We start from the raw sequence: 10596 nt of genomic DNA, 5'->3' as shown, positions 1-10596 counted from the left end.
ATATATTGAGGAGAAGAGAATCTTAAAATAAAATGGTAAAAAATGAATTTTATAATTAAAATGAGGGTAATTTTGTCAAGTAAAATATTCATTAAACTAACAACATAGCTTCCCGTATAAGCTAATTTCTCAAAGTTGGTGTTGGCTAACTTTTGCAAAAAGCTGAAATTTTGTCTTAAATTCTTAAAAAAGTTAGTTTTCTAATTTTACCAAACACATTTTGAATGATAGCTTTTTAAAAAGTGCTTCTAGCTTTCTTAAACGCTATCCCAAACGCACCCTAATTACTCATTAAATAACCATAATATATACATCATGATAATTTTATTTTATTTGATATCAAATGATAGAGATTATTGAGGTTTTTAGCCATGGAAAACACACTATGATCAAAAAGTAATGCTCATTAATTGTATATTTCAAAGAAACCTAAATTTCCATGAATGTCCCTACTAAGATATATACAATAAAATTGTAAATTAAAAAAAAAGTAGCAAAATTTCAGTTAATATAAGAAATAGAACAAATTAAAGATTTATATAATACTGGAATTTAAACTCTTAGAGGCCATTAGCGAAGGGGCGAAACTCGTTAGATCCCCTAGTAGAACACTACTTTAATGGTCTGAACACAATAATTGTAGAAATCAAAATATGTATAAATTAGCATCTTCAACAAAAGGAAAATTAAAGGGAAAAGACTTAATAATTACGTGATAAATAATTATTAATTGAATTAAAAAGTTACGATTATAAGATTAATTCAAATTATTGTTCATATATTGATTAATCCCATTAATAAAAAATAATTCAATATATGAACCTTATTTGATTAAATATTTAAAAAATAATTTAGTTTTCTAATTTAAAAAATAAAATATTAATTCAAAAAATGTTACGAAAAGTTAAACAAGTTTCGCACCAATCACAATGTGATCGCATACACATCAGCATTTCTTTAAAATAATTTAAGCAAAGTAGATATATATAAAAACTGCAAATTCAGTCAAAGACACTTATTAAGACTTTTAACAAAAAAAAAAAAAAAAAATTAGCTTCACAAGCTGCTTATTTGAGCCATAATAATAATAATAATAATAATAATAAAGCTGCTTAATTGAAAAGAATCTAAGAATAAGCAATGTATGGTCATCATGTAGTATTGACAAAAAAAAAAAGAAAATAAAAAAAAATAAACTATGGTCATCATGGCAACTCCTCTTCACTACTCTGAAACCACTGCTAAACCCCATGTGGCAGTCGTTTCAAGTCTAGGTATGGGACACATCATCCCTTTACTCGAGCTGGCGAAGCGCTTAGCTGCTGATCACGGCTGCCACGTCAGCTTTCTCAATATAACAACCCAAGCCTCCGCTGCACAGACTAAGCTCCTCCACTGAATTCCCACCGAACATCCACGTCATCAACCTCCCTGAAGTTGATGTGTCAAAACTCATCCCACCCGACTCCCAAATCATGACCCGACTTTCAATCATCTGTACAAGAAAGCTTTCGATGTCTCAAGTCTGTACTCGTCCGGTTGTTTTCTTTAAATGGGTTGTGATTTTCCAATATTTAATATCAATTCAAATATTAATGAGATTTGTTTTATTATTATTTTATTATGTATAAATAATATTTTATTATTTTATTAAATAAAAATAAAAAGTCACCCATAAATTTCTCATAAACCAAGAATTTCAATTATATAGGCATACTTTATATAGAATAGATATAGTCAAATCTTCCAGGTAGTGAAGAAGGACACGTACTAGATGGATTAAGAGCATATGAGCTTAGAAACTTGAGATTAGATAATAGGATAGACAAGCTGATGGAGTGGGACAGAGTTTATGGCTATGCCAAGTACAATGATTTGGGTGATTCTGATCAGAGTAAAGTCCTTTCTTGTAAAATCCTTGGAGGGAAAGATTTACTTTACCCTCGTAGAGGAAGAACTAACCGACCACCCACTCAAGAAGGTACTTGATTTTTTTTAATTAAAGTATTTATATATACATTACATTGTATAATTTGGGATTTGATCTCAGCATCCCCCACACATCCACCCTCCCATACCCCCTATAAAAAGTACTTGATTAATTAATTATATTTTATTTTATTTGTTTAGATCCGGATTGCGAGAGCAGGCCTTCTGTGTCCGAAAAATATACATTCCAAGAGATGAAAAAATTGATCAATTAAAGAACCCGTCATCAGAATCAGAATGAATTATATATCGTTTGCTAATGAAATTATGGAATTATCTAAAACTTTGGTGGCACCTACTACTGAGGATGAGTACTATAAAAGCTTCGAAGAAGTACATAAGTTGTTTAAGGATAAAGGAAACTTCCATGAAAATGTACCTAGTATACTACTGGTAATTTAATTAATTTGAATTTTCAATATTTTATAATATTGTTGTGTAGGTGATCTAAAAGCATGGATGGATGACGAAGAATTTGGAAGAGAAATGATTGCTGGCGTGCACCCTGTCCACATTCGTCGTATCATGGTACGTAATAATATTACCTTTTTTTTTTCATTATTTTCGGTTGAGTATTGTTGTTAAGTATCAGTAGATGTCTAACATAATATTATATATGTTATGAGTAATTAGCAGTTTTCTATTTTATTTAGTATTTCTATTTTCATTTTCATTTGGTATTAATAATTTTGACTTCAGAACTACTCCGAATTCCCGCCAAAGAGCAAGCTAAAGGATTATGGTGATCAAGATAGCAAAACTACGAAGGCCCATATTGAAAAAATCTTAAAAAAGCTAAAGAATGATGATGGTTTTACTGTTAAACAGGTATTGGTATCTTTTAATATTTTATTAAATTAATTATTATATATTTTAATTCAATTTCATACTATAATTATATATATAGGCAATCAAGGAAAAGAGACTATTTATATTGGATCACCACGATACATTTATGCCATATTTGAACGATATAAATGACAAAAAAACTTGTACAAGGGGCTATGCAAGCCGAACTATCCTATTGTTTACAAAAAATGAGGATGATTATCCCAAATTGATGCCCGTTGCCATAGAATTAAGTGTGCCAAAGGATGGTCCTAAGTCCAATGGTGCAGTGCAGATAGCACAGTATATACCCCTCCAGACGAAGACGAAGAAGACGATTATAAATATGTTACTTGGCAACCTGCGAAAGGTTATGTTGCTGTAAATGATTCAGCCTACCATCAACTCTACATTTATTGGTAAAGATTCTATAACTTTAATATGTTGCTTACTGTTTTATTCATGTTTAAATAATTTTAATTCTCTATACAATACAAGTTACATCTGAATAATTTTTTTTTTCGATATTTATATTATTAAAACAAGTACTTATAATAACCAATCATTACGTAAGCTTACAGGTTGAATACACATGCCGTGATTGAGCCTTTTGTGATAGCAACAAACAGACAGCTAGGTGTACTCCACCCAATCCACAAACTACTGCAGCCACACTATCGTGGTAGCATAAATGCATATGCCAGAAATGTGCTAGTGAATGCCGGTGGAGGGATAGAGCAACTATTTTTCCCAAGAAAGTATGCTATGGAATCATCCTCAAATGTGTATAAGAATAATTGGGCATTTGACAAGCAAGGACTCCCCGCTGATCTCATTAACAAGCAAGTTTTTCTATATGAGACATGCATTGTTTACTCCTCTCATTGTCAATTAATTTTGATAAAGATTTTATTAATTACTTCAATGAAATAAATCAACATAAACCACAACTCACATATTAAATATATATAACTTGAATATGGTATAAAAATACATTTGTTCAAAAGTTTATTTCTCTCGCTCATCCTATATTATTATATCATATTTGATTTTGAAATAGAACGTCATATATCTTACCATACACTCACACTATTCTTACACATTCGGTTAATCAATAGATCATGCATGCATGTTAGTTTTTTTGTTTTAACTAACATATATAAATATATATATCTTTATATATTAAAAGTGCCTATCTAACGGCATTTCTTGGTTTAACATTCTTGGTTTAACAGAATATACTTAAAAATAAAAGAATATTCTGTTAAATTTAACGATTAGGTTTGATCTCCTGTTAAATAATAAACCCAATAATTAAACCCCAAAAATTAAACAATCTTTTAAATAAACAATCTTTTAAATATTAATAATCTCTTTTTAAATTAAAAAAATCATCTTAGCCACATATCTCTCTAACAAACCTATCTTGGGAGAATATTAATAATTTTTTTTTTATTTTTTAAAAAATAAAAATATAGATAAAATATTTAGAAAAGATAATATAAAAGAAGATTGATTGTGTCGGCTTAGAGATTTTTGGGCTTGGGCTTAAAAAAATAATAATAAAAAAAGATAAAATGGGCTGTAATTAGTATTTACCTTATATGTCACTACAACAATTTTGGTTATTAGGGGCGGACCTATTACCGGCGGGGAAGGTCCGCCCCTAATAATAAGATTATTACCGGCGGATGGGGGCCCGCCGGTATTAATCAAAATTTTTAGATTTTTATTTTTGTAAAATAAATAAAATAATAATTAGCGGCGGGCATTTGGTAATACCGGCGGACAGCCCGCCGCTAATTTGAAGTGATATGTAAAGTGCGGGAAAACGAAGCAGGGGGAATTCAAAATTTATTAGCGGCGGACCAATACCGGCGGGGGTCCGCCGCTAATTATATTATTACCGGCGGGTTAATTAATACCCGCGGGCCCCGCCGGTAATAATGTGTCTATAAAAAAAAACCTCAACCCAGATACCTCATTTTCCCACTTCTCTCATTTTTTATCAGCCATTTTGCCCCACTTCTCTCTCGGTTTGCAACCATATTTTTGCTCCACCACCGGCGTTGCTCCACCACCGACTCTCCTCCACCACCGATTTAATTTCACTGCTTCAGGTAACTAATTTTCCCTTTACATTTTCACTTTTCACATTTCCACAAACTTATTTTTTTTTTCTGGTTGCATATTTTTTTTTGGTTCCTCTCTCGGTTACACTGTGGCAGTGGACCTCCTCGCACCATCACCGTCACCGTCGGTTCTTAGTTTCAAGTATGTGTTTTGTATTTATTTTTGATAAATTTTCTGTGTAATATATGTATGTGTTTGTAATTAGTTTGAAATTTCTAAATAAATTAATTTTCTGTGAGATTTTGTGTTATGTAATATAAATTTCTGTTATATATTAGTTTTATATATAAATGTGTGATTTGTGATTTTTTAGGGCTTTTTATTTTGGTATGTAATATAAATTTGTGTTATATATTAGTTTTAGGGTTTTTTTATTTGCTGTGATATATAAAATGTATATATTTTTATATACACTTAAATATATTTTTTCTTAGTATAAATATATTTTTTTTGTTAATATATAAAATAAATAGGTGTATTATATACATTATATTTTTTTTGTGTAAAAGTATATGTATTATATATATTGTATTTTTTAATTTGTAAATAATTTTATATTGTATATATTATAGTTTTTATATATAAATATATGTTTTATATATTATATATTTTTTAATATATAAGTATATATATTATTTTTTATATATATAAATATAAATTTATTGTATATATTATATTTTTATATATAAATACATATTTATTGTATATATTATATATTTATTTATATATTTATGTATAAATATATAAATATATATTTATTGTATATAATTAAAATGAAAAAAAATTATTTTTATGTTATATATATTTTTATATTTTATAAATAAAATAAATAAAACTTTTATTATATAAAATATTTTATACATAATATTCATATATTTAATATTATATGTATATAAATATTTATTTAAATATGGTATATTTAAATTTATTTTATTTAGTATTATTAGGAATTTTATTTAATTTTCTTAAATTGGTATTTTATTTATGTGTATGTGTGAAATGTATAATTTTATATATAATTGGTTTGTTGTTTACTTTTGATTGTAAGTTACAATATGATATTATGTTATGAAATTTATTTAAAAATAAAATTTTAGAAGTTTAGAAGAATAAAAATGTGACAAAAAAAAAAGAATTTAATATAAATTTTTAGTATGAAATTTAATTTAGATTCATATAAATATTTTAGAATTTTAAATATTAATAATGAAGTTGAATAATGAATTAATATATTTTTATGTTATCATAAAAAATAATAAAAATAATTTTAGTAATTAATTCTTTTTAATTAATTCATAAATAAATTTTATATATTTTAATAAAAAAATAAAAACAATTTTTTAATTTAATTTTTTGAAGAAAAATAATTAAATTAGTTAAATTAGTAAGATTTTTTTATTTAATTTTCTGAAAAAAATAATTTAATCTTTTAAAGTTAATTTAATGTATTTAAAATAACTTACTAAGTTTACTAAAATATACTGAATGGTTAAAAAAAAAAATCTTTTCAACTAAAATATTTTTTTAGTATACTTAGTAAGTAAAGTAATTTTAATATACTTAAATATAACTTCAACTATTTGTTTAATTAAAAAAAATACAATAAAAATTATATATGAAAACACAATAAATAATATAGTAATGTATAAAACTTGAAATAATAATAATGCAAATTAAATATAAAATCATAAAAGACAAAGTAAATTGAAATAGCATAAAATATTCATAAAATAGCATAAAATATTCATAAAATAGCATAAAATTTTCATAAAATAGCATAAAATTTTCATAATTATTTTATTGCCATTGCTATAACTCATAAAGTTTTAAAACACTTTTAGATGACTATGGATAAATCTTGGACTTCTTGGAGAAAACGTGGTAAATAATATTGAGAGTGTTTACAAGCATTTTTGGCAATGGCTTCAGCATATAAAAATTCTGATGGAAAAATTAGGTGTCCGTGTGTTAGATGCTTAAATACTCGATTTGAGCCTTTAAACTTCTCCGGGTCAATTTTTCGGTCCACAAAATCCATATTTTTTTCCTGGTCAGTTTCAGCAACAACCCCCGAACTTCTCGCCACAACAATCTCCAAATGTTTCGCAACAACAACAATCTCCGAATTTAGCACAACAACGACAGACTCGATAATTTCTGGAGATTTTATACTCGTCAAAGACAACCATATTACCCATCACCGCCAGTATCGCAAGCTCAGGACAATGCACCAAATCCTGATATTAACTTAAATGCTACTGGCTCAAATTTTGAAGATGATTTGTTTAATCAAGACAATATTAATTAGTGTATCTTAATTTTTATTATGTTTGGATTTCTTTAAGTTTAAATTAATGTATGGATAATAATTTTTTAATTTTTAAATTTTAAATAATGTATGGATGATAATTTGTGGGTTTATTAATTTTAATTTTGATATTTATTAATAATATAAATTTGAAAAAAAGTTAATTAAATAAATATAGAAAAAATATTTCTAATATTATTTATAATATTTAAATGTTTTTTAATTAAATAATTATTTATAATATTTATTAATAAAATTATTTCATTTTTATAATTTTTTTTAAGAAACCATTATTACCGGCGGACACCCGCCGATAATAATGGTTCAGATTAATTAATTCTACGCGTAATTACCGGCGGACCCCGCCGCTATTTGTCCGCCGGTATTAATCATTAATAGCAGCGGATGTGTCAGTCCGCCGCTATCAATGATTAATAGCGACGGGCTATTACCGGCGGATTAATACCGGCGGATGCCCGCCGCTAATGGGCTTTACCGGCGGATTTCAGCATTATTACCAGCGGACTGTTCCGCCCCTATTAATGGTGTTTGTTGTAGTGTGTTTGTGCTTATTTTTAGTTTTATTTTTAATTTTACCACCAAGAGGAGAAGGTTGAAAAATATTAGAATATGAAAATATTATTGGTGCTTATTAGTAATTTGCAAAGAATGTGAAAGTCTATAAATATATAGTTGTGTAGCTATTATTAGATATGAAATGAGATAATAGAACTTTTTTCAATTAGAAGATTAATGTACATTTTACTATTAATAACATACATTATTATAACACAACTATATTTTACTTACTAAATATACTGACACATATTTTATTTTTATAAAACAAATCGTTCAAATAATTATACTATTTTAATTATTAATTCAAATAAAAAACTAAAATATTAAATAAAACTAACACTACGTGGCTTGGCACGTAACAATCACCTAGTATATTTATATATATATATATATATATAGGGGATTAGGAGATGGTCAAGGTTGTGAGCGAGCACAACACTATCCTTATGCTTTAGATGGATTACTCATCTGGGAGGCAATTCATACATGGGTTAAAGATTAATGTAATAACTACTACAATGACAACAAGATGGTGCAAAAAGACAAAGAACTTCAGCATTGGTGAAAAGAAATCAAGGAAGTTGGTCATGGTGACAAGAAAGAATATGAGGGGTGGCCAGAAATGAAAACTTTTGATGAACTCGTTGAATCATGCACCACAATCATTAGGATTTCTTCTGTTTTCCACGCAGCTGTTAACTTTGGACAATATCCTTTCTCGGCGTTCTATCCTAATCGCCCCACGTTAAGCCGACAGTATTACTCGTGACAAGGAAGAGAGTATCTATCTCTCCACATTTACTTCAATAAACCAAAGCAATTATATGATTGAGTTTATTAAGAAGTTACCGTACCACGAGTCGGGTGAGGTTTATCTTGGTATGAATGAAAATGATTGGGAGTTCGATGAGAATATTAAGAAGGCTTTCCATACTTTTAATATCAAACTTGGTGACATTCAAGGTATAATTGAGGGGAATAAAAATGCTGATGAGAGAACTCGAAGTGGCCCAATTCATTTTCCCTACACTTTGCTAATTCCTACCTGTAGGGAATCCCAAATAGCATCTCAATCTAAAAATATCATCTAACTAATTGTGTTGTTCTTCTTCATAAATATTTAATATTTATTAGTCTAATTATCATTTTGTTTTTGTATTTGTTTTTGTGTGTGTATTTTTTTTTTCTCTTGTATCAGTATAACAATTAATAAGGCTTTCGGATTTTTGCAGCCTTGTATGATGCTTAATAATGTATGAACCATAGTGCAACACAAATTAATAAAGTACTCTTTTTGTTTGTTTGTTTGTTTTTTTCAAAGAATTTTTTAAATGTTTAACATTTTTTCTTCTTAGTCCAATTAATGCGAAGATGTAAATATTAATTGTGCTAAATTATGCCGACCAGGAGTACTCAACAGATTAAAAGAATGAAAATATTCAAAAGTAAGTCAAAACTTAGAAGTTTGAAATTTTTAGGTTTAGGGCTAAATTTCACGAAGCTTTGAATAGGCAAGGTGAAAGACAGACAATGTGCGATCAAAGGCCAACATCATGAACCGCAAAGTTTTTACAGATTATTACAAAGAAAATCGTGAAGTTTTAAACCTAGATTTTCTACCTATCTTATGAAGCAAAGTCAAGAACGCATGTATGAAACCCAGAATCTAAACATGCAAAGTAAAAGAGGAAGAGATTGAAAACTTACTCATTGTTCGACATCTGAGTTCAGTCCAAGCGAAGCTGCTCGGATGCCTTTGGTAGAAATCTCACGACAGACTTGAAGTGAAAACATTTTTTGCTCTGAGTTTGCTTAATGGAGAAATTGGTAAAAGTAAATTTGTGAATGATGCTCAGCCCTATTTACAAGCAGAAAAGTGAAAAAAAGGGGTAATCATTTCAAATGCCTTAGACGCATTGGTTCCCCCCAAAAGCAAATATTGGAAATCAAATATAATCAAGTGTAACTGTCAAACGTGATGAGAGAAAGCCAGGTTTTGAGGCATTAATTGAGTCAGAGCATTAATTAGCCGAAAACTGAAGGGACGCCTGGTCAGCCTCACATCGAATCGCGAACAGACGCGCCTAACACGTGTCACCCATTCAAATGCAAGAGCAGCTCGGATGAAGTCTACACGCAACTTTGGAAGTCCCGTACATACTTGGGGGACAAATGTTATCCCAATTTTTGCACTATGACATGGCATCATACGATGGTGACACGTGGAATCAACTTTATGTACCTGCTCGGAAGAGATATCCCGAACAGAGCACGACATATATTCGCTCAGACAAAGCCTTCTTAACCGGGCAGTGAGCAATCCGAACAACACGCCAACACTTAGCAATTTCAGCTTTTGCATCGTGAGTCACCGAAGAAATCCCTATAATTTTGGGATCAAATCACAGAGATATGGCAAGCTGTCCGAATCCCTTGATTAGTGTATTCTGTATTTAATATGAAATCTTTCCAATTATATCAATTGTAATCAGAAGGAAAATTCTTCCCTCTAAAGCTTATAACCCTATAAATAGTGATTCATATTCACTAGGCAAAAGGTCGAAAAACTTGTCTAAGAATTCATATTCAGAGATACTATTGTAAGAGCTCTAAGAAAAGCAAGAGAATATATTCCTTGTTCTTAAGTCAATACAAACCAAGAGAATTAGGCTATTGCCGAACTGCTCGGGGCTGAACCTCTATAAAATTCTTGTGTCTTTATTTACTTTATTATATATTACATACACATTATACTACTT

General features: G+C 28.8%; 1 pseudogene; it reads left to right on the top strand.

Moving 5' to 3' along the window:
• Positions 1 to 1198: 1198 nt before the first annotated feature.
• LOC115720034 (probable linoleate 9S-lipoxygenase 5) lies at positions 1199 to 9116 on the top strand (annotated as a pseudogene).
• Positions 9117 to 10596: the final 1480 nt, after the last annotated feature.

Source organism: Cannabis sativa, chromosome 2, assembly GCF_029168945.1.
Source record: "Cannabis sativa cultivar Pink pepper isolate KNU-18-1 chromosome 2, ASM2916894v1, whole genome shotgun sequence".
Lineage (NCBI taxonomy): Eukaryota > Viridiplantae > Streptophyta > Magnoliopsida > Rosales > Cannabaceae > Cannabis > Cannabis sativa.
Note: the sequence above shows the minus strand (reverse complement) of the source record. Positions and strands in the feature narration are given on the sequence as shown.